The following is a 21,280-nucleotide window of genomic DNA, read 5'->3' on the forward strand; positions in this document are numbered from 1 at the left end:
GAGGCATAATATACAGAGTCTACGTGTAAAGATGAATGCTTTACTGCTCAGTTATAACCTGCAGATGTGAAGCCATTAATCTAATGTGTTTAATATAAATACATTCACAGCATGCTGGGCATGTAAATTCTGCATCAGTTTGTGCAGACTTAGATTTTCCTTATGATCTAGAGAGAGCTCAGGTGTTTTTACAGCCCAAGATTATGGTCCTACTGAGAAGATCTAAATCAAACTACTAACGATCACCTGTCCGACAAATTTGTGTGTGTGACATGTGAGTTACATGCAGAGCCTGACAGCACCTGTGATGTCAGTTACCGGTGCAACAGCCGAACCGAGTGTGCCAAAGTGAGGGAGACCATGGGGTTTGCAAAAGGATTGTGATGGGTGGCTCTGTGGTCCCTCCAGACAGTGGTGCCAAGGGTGCTCTGCTCAGGGTTTTTGCAATGACCCAAAGAACATACCATAGTATGCTTTACAGAAAGGCCTGTTTTGTCACGGGTGACACCAGTACTCCAACTGGGACCCTAGGGATGGAATGCGGATGAAGTAATTGAGACGAGTCCGGTAGCTTGTGGTAGTAATCTGGGAGTACGCAGATTTACTAAGCTGAAGTTTGTAACAATTGACAATACAGAATCTTCAATGCGGTGCTTGGTAATGGTACAAGTAGATACAGCAGTACACAGTGAACTGAAGATGATGAAGAATACAGCAATAATGACTTGAATAGCAACCTGACTTCAATGCTTTCTCCTTTCCTTTCTCTGTAACTGATTTGCCAGACAATTTCCCCACTAGTTGTTCTAGCTGAAGGGATGATTAAGATTTAACAAAGTGTAGGTGAAGCAGAGTGTAAGGTGGTCGCTAGACTAATCCTGGCTTTGAGTTCACTGGGTAGTTTTGGACGAACTGTTTTAGTGGAAGACTGACCTCGGAAAAATCCTCCTCCTCTCTGCTGTAGATCACTAAGGGAGCAGAATGGGACCTCGCTCAACCTTGGGAAGAACATGTGATAACTGCTTGTTCTCTTGTATGAGTACCTCCTCCTCTGACACGACCTCTTTCCTCCAACACCTGACTACAACCTCTCCTAACTGCTCACTGCCTTCTCCTTTTATCTACTCTTCTCCTTCCCGCACTTTCTCTACTCTTCACACTCTGCATAGGGACTTGTGTTGCTGTTTTCCTGACCTTGTACTCTGCACCAGTGAATTTGAAGCTGACTGTCAGCCAATATGGCACCAGCTGACATCTGAGCAAAGCTATAAGCTTATAGGAGAAACAGGGTCTCTCCTACAGATGGCACCTTCTATGTCCAAGGATGGCACATAGACAGGTATGACAGGGCAGGTGTTGCTGTGAGTGTTCTGTAGGACCTGTTGGGCCACTACACCAGCTCTTAGCTCCGCTCCCTGATCACATTACAGTGACATCATCACAGGTCCATTATCCTCCTTCTACACTGAATAAGGAATTATGGGCAGACTACACCCCCCACAAACCCCTGGGGCCTCAGTTGCTATGGATATAGCAGTACTCAGTCTGCCAGTTTGTACCTGCTTGTGAGACATCTGGACACCTGTATGGAGACTCCAATAAATGACACCTCACAAATGTACACGTACATAGCTTGTGTGCTGACAGGACCTGTGATGATGTCACCATCATGTGATCAGTTACATGGTCTCTGAGCTGAATTAGGAAGTATGGGTGGATCACATCCCCCACAAACCCCTGTGGCCTCAGTTACTATGGATACAGCAGTACTCAGTCTGGCAGTTTGTATGTTGTGAGACAGCTGGACACCTGTGTGGAGACTCCAATATGGCGGTGCATATTGACCAACAACATTGAAGCATAGTCCTTCATCACTATTTTCACATCGTCTGACTGTGATATCATGTCATCTTAAGTGCTAATGCCGCCAACACCAGTCCAGCCTTCATCAAATCATCAACCGTTGTCCAGTGTTAAAACAAACTGTCGCTGTCGCGCAAACATGTCACCACAGAGGGTTCAACGCCACTGTAAAGCTAATGCAGCTTACACTGACACAGCAACAAGTCATGATTTCACCTCAGCCACTAGCTGAAGTTCGTAAAACACATGCAGCTGATATGCGAAAGCTACGAGCGAACATGTCTCCTCAATGAGCTGCTGAAGTTCATAAATCACGTGCGAAAGCAACATAGCAGAGCACATTGCCCACGTGGCACATTGCACCACCAGAAACACTGGTACTATAATTTCCTAATAATTACTAGTCTTTCTATATATATTGCTAAAACCCATGTAACCTAAAAACTTAAGCAGATACCCAACATCGGCAAATAGTTTCAGTAGACTTTTATCATATTTCTAGGTGTTATTTTAAAGGGGTTATACCAGGATCCGTAGTGTCGCACCACTGGGGGCCCACTGATCTCGAGAATGAAAGTCCCATGTCCCCATATGCCTATCAGTGTGGGGTCGCTTCTTCCTTTGCAAGTATGTCAGAATAAATGGAAGGCTGGCCAAGCATGCACGGTTGGTGGTCAATTCATTTCAATGAGACTACTAGAAATACACAAGTGCTTGCCACTCGGTTATCTCCGCAGTCCCAATGAAAGTCAATGGAGCATCAGCGCGCCTGTGCTCCATGCAGTCTCCTCCTCACAGCAGGGGTGCAGTAAACCTGCAGTGCGGAGGAGGGGAAACATGGAACCCCCCCTTCCATTTTCATGACTGGTGGGAGTCTCAGCGATAAAATCTTTACTCATTAACAAATTATCCCCATCCTGTACCTAGGGGATAACATGAGATCCTGGTACAACCCCCTTTAATACATTATACTTGATAATTGTAACTTTATTCTTTGTACAGAATATGAATGGGATAAAGCATATAAATAGTCAATTTTAACCAACGGTCTCTAGTTTCTTTCAAAATTTTAGGTTCATACCTTGGCTATGGCACAAAGGGATTCCTATAAAATTGGAATATAAATACAAAATTGTTAAATTAATTTCTATAAAGTAGCTAAATAGCCTATATTTCACAGTGGACAACTTTAAAGGAGTTGTCTGAGATTTTTACCATTGGTGACCTATCCTTAGGATAGGTTTGAAATCTTTTTGGTATGAGAAAGGGTTAAAGATGTTATTTTTTTCTAAAGCTACATGATGCTATACTGAATTGCATTGCATAAACTTTCAAAAGCAAAGTAAAGACAACTTATGAGGTGCAAACTAATTTCATTAGTTAGGTGCTGAGATAAGTCCCAGACACATAATGAGGTTTATAGATCCTGGTGCCTCACACATTTACTGAGTTACTTTATGAAGTGTGTTTTGAAGAATTAATGAATTTATGGTAAACGTAGCACCCTGGGAAGTTGAAAGCCCCTAAGCCTTTTCTGCATTAAATCAGGTATTTATTTTAGATCTGTTGGTCCCCTACTAGACTCCTGACAGTTTGCTTTGTTCAATATTGGTACTTTTTACAAAGTATATTAGAGGAACAGGATTTGGGAAGCCCTGGGAAAAAATGAATGTTATGCTTTACTGGCCATTGCTCAGCCAAAAATACTGCTGAAAAAAACCACAAATGAATCTCTGATCTGTATATTCTGAATAATTTGTGGTCACATTCATGAATATACAAATAAAAAGTGTCCTTTTGCAATGGTGCATGCCTTCTCCGACAGAACCTTACGGATGCCTTTAGTTCTTAACCCCTTAGCGACCAAGCCTATTTGCGCCTTAATGACCAGGCCAAATTTTGCAAATCTGACACGTGTCACTTTAGCATGGAAAAAGACCAGAAAGGTTTTGCATATCCAAGCGATTCTGACATTGTTTTTTCGCCACATATTGTACTTCATTTAGGTGGAAAAAAAAGACCGATAGAATTTGTGTTTATTTATTAAAAGCGCCAAAATTGGGAAAATTTTGAAAAAAATCGTCATTTTTTCACATTTCCAACTGCAATATCTCAAATATGTGCAAACATAATATAGAAATTTTTGCTAAGATTTATATTTCCATCCGTTTACTTTATTTTGGGCGCACATTGGAAAAACTTTCGTTTTTTTTAACCATTTAGGAGACGTACAAATGTAACATTACTTTTCAGCAGTTTGAGGAACATTTTGTTTTCCTACACCAATCCAAGATTGGAAAGGCTCATAGGAGTCAAAATGATAGATACCCCCACAAGTGACCCCATTTTAAAAACTACACCCTTTAACGTATTCACTGAGGGGTGTCATGAGTATTTTAACCCCACAGTTTTTTTTCAGGAGTCAATGCAATTTAGAAGAGAAAAACAAAAATTTAATATTTTTGCAAATATGTCATTTTAAAGACAGGACTTTTTTCTATAGTACACATGAAAATTAGGATTTGCACCCCAGAATGGATACCCCTGTTTGTCCCGTGCTCAGAAACATACCCATTGTGGCCCTAATCTTACGTTTGGATGCACAATGGGGCCCAAAATGAAAGGAGCAACCGGTGGCTTTCGGAACAGAAATTTTGCTTGAAGGAGATTTAGGCCCCATTGCCCACTTGTAGAGCCATTGAGTGACCAAAACTATGGAGAACACCCACAAGTGACCCCATTTTGAAAAGTAGACCCCTTAACGAATTTATCTAGGGGTATGATGACTTTTTTGACTACACAGTTTTTGAATGAATCTAAGCCAAGCCGAAGGGAAAAAATTACGATTTTCATTTTTTTGGTAATTCTGTCATTTTAAAAGCAGTTTTTTTGTACAGCACATATATGAATGAAGACTTGCACCCAAAAATGGATACCCATATTCACTGAAAAAGCCAAAAATACCTGAAAGTCTGCGAAGCAGACACGGTCGCCATAGGCACGATCGCCATTAGGCAGGCACAATTGCCACCGGCACAATCGCCGTAGGGCAGGCGCAATGGCCTTAAGCCCTGAAAATATGTAGTCAGCCAGACAATAATGTGTGGAGGAGCAGCTTGTTCCTGGCAGGCTAATATGCAGTCACCCACTCAACCCAGCCCAGTTTGGGGAGGAGCGACTGCATATACTAATAGCCTGCACATGTGAACGATACCAAAGATGTCAGCCATAGATGGGTGGTGACCCACCATACAGGATATCAACCCTGGCTGATATGACAGCGGGTTGCCCTGTATCTCCAAGGTGGGCCACACTGGCTGACATCTTGGGCTCCCCCACCAACTAGCAAACTACATACAAAGATACTAATGCATACTAATAAAATGCGGGTGTTAGTACTGCATTTTGGCCAAAACGCATAGGCTGACGGACCGCGTCGAGGTCACACCGCTTCCGTCAGTACCTACGCTAACTCACAATAAATTACATAAAATCACAGAGGTGAGGAAAAAGAAAAAAAACACATATTCACTGAAAAAGCCAAAAATACCTGAAAGTCTGCGAAGCAGACACGGTCGCCATAGGCACGATCGCCATTAGGCAGGCACAATCGCCACCGGCACAATCGCCGTAGGGCAGGCGCAATGGCCTTAAGCCCTGAAAATATGTAGTCAGCCAGACAATAATGTGTGGAGGAGCAGCTTGTTCCTGGCAGGCTAATATGCAGTCACCCACTCAACCCAGCCCAGTTTGGGGAGGAGCGACTGCATATACTAATAGCCTGCACATGTGAACGATACCAAAGATGTCAGCCATAGATGGGTGGTGACCCACCATACAGGATATCAACCCTGGCTGATATGACAGCGGGTTGCCCTGTATCTCCAAGGTGGGCCACACTGGCTGACATCTTGGGCTCCCCCACCAACTAGCAAACTACATACAAAGATACTAATGCATACTAATAAAATGCGGGTGTTAGTACTGCATTTTGGCCAAAACGCATAGGCTGACGGACCGCGTCGAGGTCACACCGCTTCCGTCAGTACCTACGCTAACTCACAATAAATTACATAAAATCACAGAGGTGAGGAAAAAGAAAAAAAACACATATTCACTGAAAAAGCCAAAAATACCTGAAAGTCTGCGAAGCAGACACGGTCGCCATAGGCACGATCGCCATTAGGCAGGCACAATCGCCACCGGCACAATCGCCGTAGGGCAGGCGCAATGGCCTTAAGCCCTGAAAATATGTAGTCAGCCAGACAATAATGTGTGGAGGAGCATCTTGTTCCTGGCAGGCTTATATGCAGTCACACACTCAACCCAGCCCAGTTTGGGGAGGAGCGACTGCATATACTAATAGCCTGCACATGTGAACGATACCAAAGATGTCAGCCATAGATGGGTGGTGACCCACCATACAGGATATCAACCCTGGCTGATATGACAGCGGGTTGCCCTGTATCTCCAAGGTGGGCCACACTGGCTGACATCTTGGCCTCCCCCACCAACTAGCAAACTACATACAAAGATACTAATGCATACTAATAAAATGCGGGTGTTAGTACTGCATTTTGGCCAAAACGCATAGGCTGACGGACCGCGTCGAGGTCACACTGCTTCCGTCAGTACCTACGCTAACTCACAATAAATTACATAAAATCACAGAGGTGAGGAAAAAGAAAAAAACACATATTCACTGAAAAATGGATACCCCTGTTTCTCCTGTGCTCAGAAACATACCCATTGTGGCCCTAATCATATGTCTGGATGCACAATGGGGCCCAAAATGAAAGGAGCAACCGGTGGCTTTCGGAACAGAAATTTTGCTTGAAGGAGATTTAGTCCCCATTGCCCACTTGTAGAGCCATTGAGTGACCAAAACTATGGAGAACACCCACAAGTGACCCCATTTTGAAAAGTAGACCCCTTAACGAATTTATCTAGGAGTACGATGACTTTTTTGACTTCACAGTTTTTGAATGAATCTAAGCCAAGCCGAAGGAAAAAAAATACAATTTTCATTTTTTTGGTAATTCTGTCATTTCAAAAGCATTTTTTTTTGTACCGCACATATATGAATGAAGACTTGCACCCCAAAATGGATACCCCTGTTTGTCCTGTGCTCAGAAACATACCCATTGTGGCCCTAGTATTACGTCTATATGCACAATGGGGCCCAAAATGAAAGGAGCAACCGGTGGCTTTCGGAACAGAAATTTTGCTTGAAGGAGATTTAGTCCCCATTGCCCACTTGTAGAGCCATTGAGTGACCAAAATGATGGAGAACCCCCACAAGTGACCCTATTTTGAAAAGTAGACCCCCTAATGAATTTATCTAGGGGTACGATGACTTTTTTAACTTCACAGTTTTTCAATGAATCTAAGCCAAGCAGAAGGAAAAAATTATGATTTTCATTTTTTTGGCAATTGTGTCAATTTAAAAACTGTTTTTTTTGGAAAGTGTACACAGGAATGAAGACATTCACCCCAAAATGGATACCCCCATTTGTCCCGTGTTCAGAAACATACCCATTGTGGCCCTAATCTATTTAAAGGAAACATAGCTAGGCCTATAATGGAAGGAGCACCCGTTGGATTTCAGGGTACAACGGAATAAATTCCAGTCCCAATTGCCCACATGAAGAGCCATTGAGCGTCCAAAACGATAGAGAACCCCCACAAATGACCCCATTTTAAAAACTAGACCCCTTAACAAATTCATCTAGGGGTGTACTGCATATTTTGTCCCCAAAGTATTTGAATGAATCTAAGCAAAGCAAAAGGAAAAAATTACGATTTTCATTTGTTTGGCAATTTAGTCAATTTAAAAACTGTTTTTTTTGTACAGTGTACATAGGAATGAAGACGTTCACCCCAAAATGGATCCCCCTGTTTGTCCCGTGTTCAGAAACATACCCATTGTGGCCCTAATCTACTTACAGGACACATGGCTAGGCCCATAATGGAGGGAATGCTCGCTGGATTTCAGGGCAGAACTGAATAAATTCCAGGCCCCATTGCCCACTTATACGGAAAAAAATTTGACTTCCTAAAAATAATCCCCCCACCCCCCGGCCATCACTATTTTTTGGCATTCCCTAAATATTAGATAAAGGTAATAATATAAACTGCGTTTTATGTCCGAAGACAGGGGTAATTACGGAGGCTGGTTGGGTTAGGCACATGGGGCAAGAAAACCGGGTATCCCCCCCCCCTCCTCTCATGTATTTTGGGGGGTATTTCGTGACCTCAGCGGCGGGGATGGGGTGTAGAAAGTGGCGCTGTGAGGCTTTGTAATCTTGCTGCGGTGCAGCGGTCTCACAGAGAAGGCGCTCAACAAGCTGCTCCTGGAACTGCAGGAAGACGAACGTTCCCGGGGCTTCTTGTAAATTACGGATTACAGGTAGCGGTCTGAATAACGCCGGGCTCACACAGCCGTAGGTGGAATCCGCTTGTGGAGGCCCGCAGCGGATTCCAGCTGTGAGCCCGGCTGTGACCCTGCGTACGGTTGCGTAATGTACTGCGCATAACTGCCTACTCACACAGGCGGTTTTTTGTTTATATTTCCCGCGCCGTCGCTTAGAGATGACCCGGGTACACAATGTGTTTGCATATGGGGTGCGAGTATATCCGCGGTCATAGAGCACAAAGGGCTCTAGGTCACAGATATTCGTGGTAAAATATAGCATGCCGTGTTCTGTTTCTGCGAGTGGATTACGTAATTCCGACCCGCTAATTGGGGGGAATTGTGTAATCCAATGCATGCGATTGATCCGTGGATTACCGCTGATCAAGCGCATGCAGAACCTGTAATTCCTCTCCGGTCACGCGTGACCGGCCTAATGTTAGATCGCTACTTTATCACGTGACCGGGGACCGCTCAGCGAGGCCGCCGGTCACTGCTCGAAGCACTCAGCAACCGTTGGTCGCTGGGAGCAAGGAGATTTTAAATTTCCTGGGCTTCCCGGCTCCTGCGAATGTGTCCAGCATTTTGCCGGCGGGCGCATACCCAGTAGCCGGCAGGATCCATGGAGGATAATCGCATCTGGATTCAAATGCAGAAGCCTCCGAGAAGATGTTTCATCTCCCCCAACCGATCGCATCGGTGAGGGGAGATGAAACTGCCACTTTTTAAAGAACTTTTACGTGATCGCCATTATGCATTGTATAACGGCGATCACGTGACCAGTAACCGCATACCGCGGCTCCCCGTGACATCTCCAGGCTCTTGGCTACCTTTGGTAGCCAGCAGCAGGGAGATTTTATATTTCTTGGGCAATATTTCACTTTTGCGCATGCATCCGCCATCATGCTGACGGGCGCATGCGCAGAAGCTGGGGTAAGGTCCACGGATCAACATCCCATCAGGGAACAAATCCAGGACCTTGGGTACGTAATTTCATCCCCCCTTACGGATACGATCCGTAAGGGGAGATGAAACTTTAACTTTTTAAACTTTTTTTTACTTTTAACTTTTTTTTTTTTTTACTTTTTAACTTTATATGATCACCGTTATCTGATGGATAACAGTGATCATATGACTGGAAACCGCATACAGCGGTCCCCAGTCATATCTCCCTGCACTCGGCTATCTGTGACAGCCGGGTGCAGGGAGATTTTGAATTTGCCGGGCTCGCCGGCTTCTGCGCATGCGCGCCGCATCGGCACATCGCAGAAGCCAGCGGGGGGGTCCCGACACCGGCCGGAGGACATCGGCGGACCTGAGGTGAGTATTTTGACCTCCCCTCATGGATCCGATCCATGAGGGGAGGTGAAACTTTTCTTTTTTTACACTTTTTTTCACTTTTCCGCGATCGTCGTTATCCATTGTATAACGACAATCGCGGTACCGGGGACCGCTCACCGTGGTCCCCGCTGACATCTCCTGCCTCCCGGCTACCTACCGGAGCCGGGAGCCAGGAGATTTTAAGTCTCCCGCGCCGCCGGGCCTTCTGCGCATGTGGCTGACATAATGCCGCCTGGCGCGCATGCGCAGAAGGATGGCTACGGCTCCCGGAGCATCAGGACAGCTGGGAGTCGTGCGGCGGACCTTGGTGAGTAATTTCAGCTGCTCCGATGGATCCGATCCATCGAAGCAGCTGAATCTTTAACTTTTATTGCAGTTTTATTTACTTTTTTGCGATCGGCGCTATCCATTGCATAGCGCCGATCGCAATGCCGGGGGGGGGGGGCTCCGAACTGCCCGGGATGACAGCTCCATGCTGTCAGCTACCTGCGGACACCGACAGCATGGAGCTGTCACGTCCACAGCCCGAGGGGCATTATTCTCTGCAGGACACATGTTTTTACGTCCTCAGAGAATAAAGCCCACTTCGGGAGGACGTAAAAACACTATGGGCTGGTCGTTAAGGGGTTTAAGTTTTATTACATTATGTTGTCTCTCAATCCAAAATTGAATATTTCAAAAACTGAACTTGTGTTTCTGTCATCTACTAACCGACCTAAAATTGATATTTCCACTTTATTATATTAAAGCATGCCTACAATCTCCGGGTCACATTTGACGCTGATCTTTCCTTCACTCCCTATGTTCAATCACTTGCACACTTATGCAACCTGCAAATCAAAAACATATACAGAATTTGCCCTTTTCTCACTGTTAAGACATAAAAAATGTTAGTTTCCCTGATTCATTCTCAGCTTGACTACTGCAATTCACTAGTGGTCGGTCTTTCCTTCACTAAACTCTCCCCCTCCATTCTATACTGAATGCAGCAGCCAAGCTCATCTGTTTGTCCAGCTGCTACACTGATGCCTCCACCCTGTGCCAATCACTATACCGATGCTTCCACCCTGTGACAGTCGCTACACTCATACCTCCACTTTGTGACAGTCATTACACTGATGCCTCCACCCTGTGCCAGTCACTATACCGATGCCTCCATCCTATGCTAGTTGCTACACCAATGCCTCCATCATGTGCCAGTTGCTACACCAATGCCTCCACCTTGCGCCAGTCACTACACTGATGCCTCCACCCTGTGCCAGTCACTACAGCGTGGCATCCATCATGATGGACAATTCTACAAAAAAATATATCATTAGGCTAAATAGTCAAGTAAATTAAGGTGAAAAAAAAAATCACATTTATGTGGCCCATCCAAGAGAGGTCATTTAGACCATCATTTAAAGTTCATTTTGTTTAGTGCTTGCAATGGTCTCAGTGATTTCATTTTCATGGTCACGTACCATATTTATTCCAAGGCATTTAAATTTAGAGACCACTGACAGGCCACATCTGGAGATAAAAGCGTCAATAGTTGGGTTTAAGCCGTGTACATAATGGCAGATTTTTCCAAGTTGATATATAACCCAGAAAACAGAGAAAGAATTTATTAATTCTATAGCTTGAGGAATTGATCTTCCTGGGTTTTAAAGAAGGAGAATTATATGATCAGCATATAGCCCCACCACGCTCTCCCTTCCCTCCCAGCAGATAGCTGTGACAGCAAGGGTGCAACATAGCCATACAGCGAATGCCTCTATATAGCTATGGAGAATAGAGGAGGGGATAAAGGGCAGCTCTGAGGAGTACCACATGATACAGGAAAATTAGGTGATGGGATACCATTTACTATGACACTAGCTGTTGGGGATTTCTAAATGAATTTAATCCATTTCAAGTACTGTAGGCACCACACAGTAAGCTCTGCTCTGTGAATAGCAACAAAACAAATTTAAAGAACAAAAAAAACTGTATAAATTGTATGACCACGAATGCAAGAAGTCTGATCGGCAAAGTGGGTGAGCTTGAAGCGAGAATGGCCGATGAAAACTATGATATAGTCGGAATAACGGAAACATGGCTTGATGATAAGTGCGATTGGGCAGCAAATTTGCAGGTTTACGATCTCTTCAGAAGAGACCGTGGGAACCAGAAAGGGGAAGGGGTATGTCTGTACGTTAAAGATATAGAAATTATAAAGAAGATATAGGAGTAGGAGATGAACGGGTGGAATCTCTGTGGGTAGAAATACAGGGAGAAAAAAAAATCCTGATAGGGGTTTTCTACAGACCACCAAAAGCAACAGAAGAAACGGAAACCTTACTATTAAGGCAGATAGAAGAAGTGTCAAACCGCAACGAAGTAATTATCATGGGGGACTTTAATTATCCAGATATAATATGGGAAAACCAAACCTGCAAATCTCATAGGGGTAAGTTCTTGAGAGCAATTAAAGATAATTATCTGAACCAACTGGTGCAGGAACCAACGAGAGGGAGGGCCACTCTGGACTTAGTATTAACTAACAAACCGGACCGAATAACGGGGGTACAGGTTGAGGGGCACTTGGGAAACACTGACCACAATATAATCAACTTCCAGCTGTCATTCAATAAGAAGCCTTATCAGGGAGCGACAAATAAACTAAACTTCAGTAAAGTAAAATTTGATTAGCTTAGAACTACTAATCGGTAACATTAATTGGGACAACATCCTCAAAAATATCAGTACAGACGAGAAATGGGAAAAGTTTAAAAGGATCCTGAGCACCTCATGTGAGCAGTTCATTCCCTTTAAAAATAAAAGAACTTAAAGTAAAAGGAAACCAATGTGGCTCGACAAGACGGTAAGGGGGCAATAAATGAAAAAAAGAAAGCGCCCAAAATACTAAAGCAAGAAGGCAGCAAAGAAGCACTAAAATCGTACAGGGAAAAAAACAAAATATGCAAAGATAAGATCAAAATTGCTAAGGAGGAGGCAGAAAGAATGATCTCCAAAGAGAGCAAAAACAACCCGAAACTATTTTTCAACTATATTAACAGCAAAAGAATTTGCACCGAGAGCACTGGCCCTTTAACAAATAATGCAGGAGAAATCATTGAAGATGATGGAGGGAAGGCAAATCTATTAAATAGTTGCTTCTCAAGCGTATTCACAAACAAAAAGTAAATGCCACAAGAGATGCAAGGGAATAAAATGAACCCCTCACAAAATATCTCATACCTAAGGCAGGAGGGAGTGCGGAACCGGCTAAAGAAGATTAAAATCGATAAATCGCCAGGCCCAGATGGAATACACCCAAGAGTACTAAAGGAACTAAGTGATGTGATAGCTAGGCCGCTATATCTAATATTTGTGGATACTATCAAGACCGAGGTTGTACCATTGGATTGGCGCATTGCCAACGTGGCTCCAATTTACAAAAAGGGGACTAAAAGTGAGCCTGGCAACTACAGGCCAGTAAGTCTCACTTCAGTAACGGGAAAAATATTCGAGGGGTTTCTGAGAGACGCCATCGAAGAGTATCTCAAGGAGAACAACGGAATAACTCCTCACCAGCATGGGTTCATGAAGGGTTGATTATGTCAGACCGATTTGATCAGCTTCTACGATGAAGTAAGCTCTAGGCTGGACCTGGGAGAGTCTATTGATCTTGCATATCTGGACTTCTCTAAAGCATTTGACACTGTGCCACATAATAGGTTAATATAAAAAAGGAGACAGCTCGGATTGGGTGAAAACGTGTGTATCTGGGTAAAGAATTGCCTCAATGATAGAAAGCAGAGGTTGGTAATAAATGGTTCATACTCTGATTGGGCCACCGTCACTAGCGGGGTGCCACAGTGTTCAGTATTAGGCCCCATTCTGTTCATATTTATCAATGACCTGATAGAGGGGCTGCACAGCAAAATATCAATATTTGCCGATGACACAAAATTATACAATATAATCAATGCAATGGAGGACAATGTACGGCTACAAACGGACCTAGATAAGCTGGGGGCTTGGGCAGAAAAATGGCAAATGAAGTTCAATGTTGAAAAATGTAAGGTTATGCACATTGGAAGGAGAAACGGATGTCACCAATATACACTGAAAAGTGATATGGAAAAAGACCTGGGGGTACTAGTGGATTGTAGACTAAACTGGATTAACCAATGCCAGTCGGCTGCTGCAAAGGCTAATAAAGTCTTGGGGTGCATTAAAAGAGGTATAGGGGCGAAGGACGAGAACATTATCCTCCCATTATATAAGGCACTAGTCAGGCCTCACATGGAGTACTGCGTACAGTTCTGGTCACCGGTGCTCAGGAAAGATGTTACAGTGCTGGAGGGGGTTCAAAGAAGGGCAACTAAACTAATACATGGAAGGAAGGGACTGGAATACCCAGAGAGGCTATCCAAATTGGGATTATTCACCCTGGAAAAAAGACGGCTAAGAGGTGATCAAATAACTATGTATAAATACATGAGGGGACAATACAAGGATCTCTCCCATGATCTGTTTATACCCAGGACTGCGACGGTAATGAGAGGGCATCTGCTACGTCTAGAGGAAAGCAGGTTTCATCAACACAGAAAGGGGTTCTTTACTGTAAGAGCAGTTAGACTATGGAACTCTCTGCCTGAGGATGTGGTGATGGCAAAATCCATAGAGGAGTTTAAAAGGGGACTAGATGTCTTTCTGGAGGGGAACGATATTACAGAATATAAATCTTAGGTTAATTGTTAATCCGGGTATACAGGCAGGTAGGAACTATTAGAGGTTGATCCAGGGATTAGTCTGATTGCCATTAGGGAGTCAGGAAGGAATTTTTCCCCCAAAAGGGCTAATTGGCTTTTGCTCTTGGGTTTTTTTGGCCTTCCTCTGGATCAACAACACAGGAGGATAAACAGGCTGAACTAGATGGACATTGTCTTCATTTGGCTCTACAAACTATGTTACTATGTTATAGTGACCCTCACACAGTAAAAGTGCCCGAACTTAGGAATAATGCCTTTTTTATGTCCCCACTCTGTAATACAACCCTCTTTTGTCCCCATTCACTAATAATGCCCCCTTTCAGAAATTATTTCTGCTTCTCACAAGTAATGCCCGCATTTGCACATTTTTAGAAGTAATGCCCTCTTTTAGAAGCAATGCCTAATTTTAAGAGTAATGCCCTCTTTTGGAAGCCGCTATTTCTCCCTTGTATGTAATAAAATAAAACCCAGTCCAAACTCACCTTTTCTGTCATTCCCAGGCTCGGATTAAAGAGGAAAGTAGTCATTAGCAGAGTGTAATGCACGGGCAGGGTGGAAGACAAAGATGAGGGATGATATATAGGGTGGTACTGTGCTGTGGAGAGCTTTATGGATGAGAGTGATGACTTTATATTGTATTCTGTAGTAGATAGGCAGTCAGTGCATTAAGTGGCATAGCATGGAGGCATCGGTGTAGTGACTGGCACAGGGTGGAAGCATCAGTCTAGTGACTGGCACAGGGTTGAGGCATCAGTGTAGCAACTGGCACAGGGGGAGGCATAAGTGTAGTGACTTGGACAGACTGGAGGCAACAGTGCAGCGACTGGCACAGGTTGGAGGCATTGGCATAGCAACTGGCAAATGATGGAGGCATTGGTGTAATGACTGGCATAGTTTGGCTGCATCGGTGTAGTGACTGGTTCAGGGTGGAGGCATCGTTGTAGTGACTGGTACAGGGTGGAGGCATGATTTTCTGGTAAAATGCCATCTAGAATGCCAGAAGCTGGACAGACCCTCTTATAGTTTGACACCATTCAGCTCTGGCATGTACCAGATCTGGTGGTCCTGGTATATCAGATAATAAGAATCCAAAATTTATATATATTTAGGATAAAGCCCTCACTTACTGATTCACTGACTAACTGACTGACTAATTCTCTAGCTTCCCGGCGTTGTACAAACTTGAAATTTGGCACAGCCATTCTTTAGGTCATAAATAGGAAAAGTAAAGGGATCACAACTTGATTATTCCACTCTGCAAAAAGAAAGTGACCCCCTTTATAATGTAACTAATGAAACACATCTGTACCGCACTAATGTGAAGTTTTGCACAATCATTCTTTATGTGCTAAATAGAAAAAGTAATGGGGTCACAACATCAATATTCAATTCTATGCGTGAAAAACTGTGAAAATCCATGATACATTAGATAGTTCTTTTTTCAGAAACCATAAAGTCTAGGGAAATTATTTGTATACTGAGGCGAATCTACCTCACACCTATGTATATATACTAAGGAGAATCTAAATCTCCTCTATGTTCATATACTCTAATATCTAATCTAATTGACCTATGTGTGTACATACTGAAGAGAATCTATCTCAGTTCTATGTGCATATACTGAGGAGAATATAACTGACCTCTATGTGCATATACTGAGGAGAATCTACCTCACTTCTATGTGTATATTCTAAGGAGAATATAACTAACCTCTGTGTGTATATACTGAGGAGAATCTAACTGACCTCTGTGTGCATATACTGAGGCGAATTTATGTCACCTCTATGTGCATATATTGAGGAGAATCTATCTCGCTCCTCTGTGTATATACTGAGGAGAATCTTACTGATCTCTGTGTGTATATAATAACGTATACAGTCTTTAGATACTGGATGCAGGTTTTTAATGTGTTTCTCTTAATTGTGGTTCTAAAGTGCAACAAAACATGAACCGCCTTAAGGCCGCTCTCACACGTGTTCAGAAAATGCAGCTTGAAACCGTGGCATTTTTAACGGAATTTCGAGCAGCATTTTTGAACACAGGTTACAGCGTCTGACGGCGCTTTTTAATGCACCCCATCATTGTGAGGAGGTGTATTAAAAACCACGAAAATGCAAAAATAGAACAGACAACTCTCGAAAATCACGGCCCTAGGAACACCACGTTGGAGTACAGGTTTGAGTAACCTCATTAAAATCAATGTGAGTGTTGTACCGTGGTTAGTACGGCACTTGGGACACCCCGCTAAAAGCGGTAAAAAGAGGTGTGTGTAAGAGTGGCCTTCGGGGCTACAAACAAATTTTCATGAAGTGCAAGAAATGCGTCATGTTTGGAAAGATTACGCCAAGGGGCTAGATCATGTATGCAGCACAATCTAGGTATGGGTAAGGGGGAATGTGGGGTGGAGGCCGAGGAGCATAAACTTTTGCACCCGGGCCCCTGCGCCTTTAGGTATGCCCCTGGCTATAAAGTACATATGGAAGCGACCAATGACTGCATGGTTGAAGCATGCCTTTAAGGTTAAGAAAAGTCTGTAACCTCCAGTCTGGGGGTAAATTTGAATAAACAGGGGTGTTACCTTTAAGCTTAAAAAGTAAGACGAATGGGAGGGATGGCACATTCTGCAGAGGGACATTGGTACATGCAGTCTGAGGAGTATCTAACGCTCCTCTATGTGTACACATATTTTATTCCTCGGTTCCTCTGAAGTAACCACCACTTCAAAAAATTTTCCAAGCGAACAACAGGTAAACACCTGGCTCAAATTAACTCTGGCGATTTGAGCCCCAAGTGTGCGGTATATGTTTCAACACAATCTTCTGGCCAATTATGAAACTGTTTGATATTGTATGAGATTGGGGAACCTAAGAAATTGTTGCAGTCTCACAAACAATGTTGCCATCGCATTTCACATATGAAATGGTAATTATGTACGTTTTTTAAAGTATATTTTTGAAGTAAGGTAGAGACGCATGAATGCCATGTATCATAACTTATAACATGTGTCATGCTTCATATGCTTTCTAGTAATATTGTTTAGTTATAGAATGATTCCAAGCATCATACCACCATCTACTGTCATTACCAGGAAAGTACAGCCCTAAAATATCTCAACATGTGCACAGACAGAAATATACAGTTCAATAGTTGTGTCACAGTAGACCCCATTGGTGTAACTGGAAGCATGACTGAAGTCATTTAACTGGGCACATATACTAAAAGATATTTATAGCTCATGCCCATGTATCACTAAAAATTATGTAACTGATTATTGCATTTAACAATGAATTGCTATTAAATACAGAAATATCTATTTGTAGCAATGTACATAAGCAATTGGAAATTGCTACAATGTTGCACTGATAAACTACGGACTTTGGGCAACCCCTCCTCAGAAATAAACACCATGGAGATCAGTGCAGAACTTGCAGCTAAAAACCCCAGGGATCAGCGGGTATTTACATGGGGACTTTCAGCAGTCACACATTTGTCAAGTGAATATGTAACTGAGTCCTTTAGAATAGAAGCTTCTCTATCCATTGGTTCCTCTTTATAGTTCATGTTGCAAAGTAGGGGTGCGCAGCATGCAGCCCAGGTCCTACCAGCCGACAAGGCCATTCTCTGTGGCCCCAGTCATTTGGACACAGAAATATCTGTGCATGGCTGCTCACCCACTTTCCATGTCAGGGTGAAGAGGAGGGGCACATAGCAGGGCAACAGGAATGGACAAGTACTAAGTGTGCACTGTTTAGTCGTGTCTGGGTCGCTATATATTAGGGCATGTACTAAGGGTGCACTGTGTAGTCATGTCTGGGTCCCTATATATTAGGACAAGTACTAAGGGTGCACTGTGTAGACATGTCTGAGTTCCCTATACATTAGGACAAGTACTAAGGGTGCACTGTGTAGACATGTCTGGGTCCCTATATATTGGGGCATGTACTAAGGGTACACTGTGTAGCCATGTCTGGGTCCCTATATATTAGGACAAGTACTAAGTGTGCACTGTGTAGACATATCTAGGTCCCTATATATTAGGATAAGTACTAAGGGTGCCCTGTGTAGTCATGTCTGGGTCCCCTATATATTAGGACCAGTACTAAGGGTGCACTGTGTAGTCATGTCTGGGTCCCCATATATTAGGACAAGTACTATGGGTGCCCTGTGCAGCCATGTCTGGGTCCACTATATATTAGGACAAGTATTAAGGGTGGACTGTGCAGCCATTTCTGGGTCCCTATATATTAGGACAAGTACTAAGGGTGCACTGTGTAGCCATGTCTAGGTCCCCTATATATTAGGACAAGTACTAAGGGTGCACTGTGTAGCCATGTCTAGGTCCCCTATATATTAGGACAAGTACTAAGGGTGCACTGTGTAGCCATGTCTGGGTCCCCTATACATTAGGACAAGTACTAAGGGTGCACTGTGTAGCCATGTCTAGGTCCCCTATATATTAGGACAAGTACTAAGGGTACACTGTGTAGCCATGTCTGGTCCCCTATATATCAGGACAAGTACTAAGGGTGCACTGTGTCGCCATGTCTAGGTCACCTATATATTAGGATAAGTACTAAGGGTGCACTGTGTAGCCATGTCTGGTCCCTATATATTAGGACAAGTACTAAGGGTGCAGTGTGTAGCCATGTCTAGGTCCCCTATATATCAGGACAAGTACTAATGTTTTTCATGTATTTCCCCTACAGAAAAAAATGCACAAAAAAGTGATCAAAAAAATCTATATGTAAAATGAAGGCTGCACTGTGATTGGTTGCTATTTCTTGTACTGCTGGGGTAAAATGAAAGCTGTGCTGTGATTGGTTGCAATTTCTTTTACCACTGATGTAAAATGAAAGCTGCGCTGTGATTGATTGCTATTTGCTATACTGCTGAGGTAAAATGAAAGCTGTGCTGTGATTGGTTGCTATTTCTTGTACTGCTGAGGTAAAGGTAAAGCTGCGCTGTGATTGGTTGCTTTTTCTGATACTGCTGAGGTAAAATGAAAGCTGTGCTGTGATTGGTTGCTATTTCTTGTACTGCTGAGGTAAAATGAAAGCTGCGCTGTGATTTATTGCTATGGGCAACACAGATTTTCTTTTGGACAGCTGTCATAGAGTGGGTGCTGGGCTCATTTTTAAGGCCCTCTTTGTATATTCCAAGACTGCTATTAATAAAATCGCTGTTCAGCGCATGGGTATATTACCTGGTACATACTAAAGCCAAATCATTGAATCCTTACTTATTGTTATATATTTGCAGTATTTTCCTTGTTATATTTTGTGTCACTCTGGTCTATACCCTGTGGAACATTAAGACACAGACAGGATACATAGTGTTATATGCTGGCTGCTATGTATCTGTGTCTATTCCGATTAGCACATCACAAATAGATAATACTGACGGTGCAAAAAATATTAAGGAAAACCCCAGGCAACAATAAAAAGTCATCAATGCACAGTGTTTGCATGTGTAATCTAAGTGTACATTGCAGAAGCTTTATACTTTGTCATGTGTGCTGCTACATTAGGGTTTCTACGTAGTAGCAAGGCTCTCTTCATGGCAAGAGCAAGCTGAAACACTAAAACACAGTTTTGCGTCTAACTTTGATAAAAGTTCGATTTGGTGCGAACCTGAACCTTGGGCAATTTGTCTTGGCCAAACCCACTAAGATTCTTCTTTTTTCTTCTTCCTCTATTTACTCCTTATTCTTTTTTTAAAAAGACGGAAAAATAAAAAGAAGGAAAAGGAAGAAAGAAACTGAATATTTTTTCTTCTTCTTCATTCACTTTCCTTCTTTTTCTTCTTCTTTCACCTTCTTATCCTTTTTCTTTATTAACTTTGCCTTAAAATCAGCTCAAAAGTACTTAGATACACTTCTAGGTGACCTAAGAGTGTTATAGAGGGCAGTTGTTGGGGCTTCTAGACAGTGTTATACACCAGTTTTAGATGTAATGGTGAAGTTCCGGTTTAGTTAGAACTAATTCGGACCAGACCAAACTTTTTGCCCAAATCCGGCAAACCAGCTGAACTGAACTTTTCAAAAGTTTGCTCACCACTATTCCTGATACATTATTGTCATTTCTGACAACGTGTCACCTGTATGTTAATTACCTTTTTATACTCAGGTGTAAGTTGTCAGGTGTATATAGTCATGTGACAGCTACGCTCTAGTTAGAAATAAAGTATCATGTGACTTAGGTCCCATTCTGACAGCCATACATTCAGGCCCTGTGCTATCCATGTGTTCCCCATACGGCCTCATAAAAGCCTATGAGACTATTCACATGGCTAAAAATAATCGCAGCATGTCCTCTCCATGTCCGTTTTCCCAACAATAGCACATGCAATGTGTGTGGTTGGGTGTCTGTGTACTTTTCTATGGCCATGTGAATATAGGCTTAAGAGAATTTTAAGTTTCTCTTTTAAGGTATGATAAAAAAATTCATCCTCGGGATTTTCCTTTCCGGTTACAACTGGTTGTGTTTAGCACCATTATTTTTCGCTTTTATTTATTGTTCAAAGGCATGCATTTCACTGTGAAATGGCATAACTTGTGAGAAAACATGTTACCTCACATTTGGTTATCGTTTTCTGTATACCTTTGCTGTTCGCCATTAGCACGTTCTGCTCATGTTTAGCGCCTGCTATGTCAATGTCACCTATATTTATTATTTACCCAAATCTTTTCCTTATGTACATTCCATTTACTTAGGGGAGCAATTCATTGATGTCACTGTATCAGGCATTATATTAAATTTCATTCTGAAACTATGTTACATTTACACTTTCCAATAACAATGTTGGTTGGGTTAGATGATAGAAATCACTTGGCAACTCTTATTACAACAAAAAAATGTTAAATAAACTCGCTGGTAATTTGATTCTCAGTGATGGCACCGGAGAGAGGATCCCCAAGGACAGG

The sequence above is a fragment of the Eleutherodactylus coqui genome, chromosome 13 (assembly GCF_035609145.1).
Source record: "Eleutherodactylus coqui strain aEleCoq1 chromosome 13, aEleCoq1.hap1, whole genome shotgun sequence".
Classification (NCBI taxonomy): Eukaryota; Metazoa; Chordata; class Amphibia; order Anura; family Eleutherodactylidae; genus Eleutherodactylus; species Eleutherodactylus coqui.